A 2648-nucleotide genomic window follows, 5' to 3' on the forward strand; every position below is an offset into this window, starting at 1 on the left:
ATGAAGTTGAAAATTCAAAGCAAAATGGATTACTAAAAATTCAAACTGTCTGAAAAAAGCAGATCTGAAGGTACACCTACCTTCTTTCTTTTAGATTATTTGCAAATTTATCAGATCTGACTCTTTCTCTGGAAAGGTACACCTACCTTCTTTCTTTTAGATTATTTGCAAATTTATCAGATCTGACTCTTTCTCTGTTTAGTGGTACAATGCTCGACTTGTGAAAATCTTGGAGTTAATTTTCGGATGCGGCGATATCCGGCGTAAAATTGGGGGCTGTTGTTTTAATTTCTCATCACTTCTAAGTACCAACAAGCATTACTGCACATTCCATCGGTTAATCATCTTTCATAGAGACGGATTAAGACGTTTTCCCGACACCATAAACCCATCTCCAACACACAAAATAGAACTGAAAACAGCCCGTTTGCAGGGGCGAATTCAGATCCTTAAGGTCTTGGAAAAGAAGTCTGTTCATGAAGTTGAAAATTCAAAGCAAAATGGATTACTAAAAATTCAAACTGTCCGAAAAAGCAGATCTGAAGGTACACCTACCTTCTTTCTTTTAGATTATTTGCAAATTTATCAGATCTGACTCTTTCTCTGTTTAGTGGTACAATTCTTTAGCTACTTCTCTTGTGCAATCAATTTTTATTTTTAGATTTACTCAAGATCTGAATCAATTTTACCCTTAAAGATTGGTACTTTGCATCACTTTTCCGTCTTCAATTGTGGAATAAGTGATGGCCGGTGGCCAGTCCACAATGGAGGCTGGCCAACCCTCACTAACTATGACTATTCCAAAAACCAATCCTAATCCATTACAATATTCAGATCTGTTCAAACCAAAAACCTTGAATGATACATTACATAGTCAGATCCAATCACTGCTCCAAATTCCAATGAAACCAGTAACTTACCTACATGGGGTGCCATACATTAAATACACTGAAGTAGAAGTTGATCAGATGAATATCATTGAAAATATTCAGTATGCTGTGGTAGGAAAGTTCTCATATGGCCAACCAGATATTGAACAACTTCGTCTCATAATCCCTACACAATGTGGAATAAAAGGTGAGTGTAGAACAGGTTTTCTAAGAAACCGCCATGTGCTTATCAGATTAAGTCTTTTTGAAGACTTTGTGAATTTCACATCAAAGCCTGTATACTACATTCAAGATAGAGAGGGATACTCGTACCAAATGAGAACACTGATCTATGATTCAAATTTCAAGGTTGATGAAGAAACATCAAAGACAATGGCATGGATTTCCTTCCCAAAGTTATTGCCTACATACTTTGTGAAGGAAACTCTTTTTTCAATTGCATCTGCAGTGGGTATTCCTATACAATTGGATATGGCTACGATTAACAAGACTAGACCTAGTTGTGCTAGGGTCAAGGTTTTAGTAGATCTGGTAGCGGATTTACCCAAAACGGTGAGGATGGATATTGAAAATGAAAAAACAGGAGCAATAAGGACTGTTAATGTTCAGATTCATTATGATTACCTCCCTAAGTATTGCAAGGAATGTAAATTACAGGGACATGATGAATATGATTGTAGAATTATAAATCCAGAGCGTGTTCAGTATGACAATGAAAGGGAGGAAATGCCAAAGGAGAATGGCAAGACAAAACCTCATAAAAGCTCTGATGAAGTGCACAATAGTAAGGAAAGCAATAAAGATCTCCAAGAGGATAAAGAAATTGAAGCAAAAAAGGCCAAGAGATTACAAGCAGAGGAACAACATAATAAAAAGCAGACTAATGACAAAGGCAAACAAAAGCAAGAGGATGGAAACCAACAAGGATATGAAGGGAAAAAGAGTTATGGAAAATACAATTATAGAGGATACAATAATTTATACAATTATTCTGCTAGAGTGTTGGCAGGTGGAAGAGTGTTAGGAAATTCGGGAAATTGGAATCCCATCAAAGACAACAGAAAATTCAATGCTGAGAAGGGAAGTGCAAATCATAGCAAACAGAAAGAGACAACAGTCACTGCTACATGCAACAAATTTAACACTTTGGTGGACTTGGAGGAGGAACAAGAAAAACAAAATGAAACACAAGAAGGAAGCACACATAGTAGTAATCCTGTTAAAGAGACAGCTAGGCCATGGGTGGATGCTGCCTTTGGGAAACAAACAGAAAATAACAAAGTTATGAAAGAGCAGGGAAAGATAGATAGCAGACAAGAGCAAGATAATAAGAAGGAGAAAGGGTAGGGGATAATCAGTCAGAGGAGATAGCCATACAAGATTCAGAAAGAACAATTACAGATATCGTGGAAAATGATAACAAAAAAGAAGATGATAACAAACAGATTACTGAAGGCCAAGACGTACTTCAACCCATAGAAGTACATGACAGTGTTAATTCAAGCTTATATCAGCAAGTGGAATCAGCTAGACAACAAGTGGATCAAATGAAGGACTTACCGGAAGAGCCTCCTGATACAAACAATATGGGTGAAGGAGATACAGCATCATCTGCAAATAAGGAACAAAATAATGAAAGGGAAACACAAGCAAGGGATCAGAGAGATCAAAACAACAGAGATACAGCCATAGAAATGCAGGCAATTTCAGGAAATCATAAGTATCAACTGGTAGCCAAAGATCATGAAAACACAACAC

Source organism: Lycium barbarum, chromosome 6, assembly GCF_019175385.1.
Source record: "Lycium barbarum isolate Lr01 chromosome 6, ASM1917538v2, whole genome shotgun sequence".
NCBI classification, from domain to species: Eukaryota; Viridiplantae; Streptophyta; class Magnoliopsida; order Solanales; family Solanaceae; genus Lycium; species Lycium barbarum.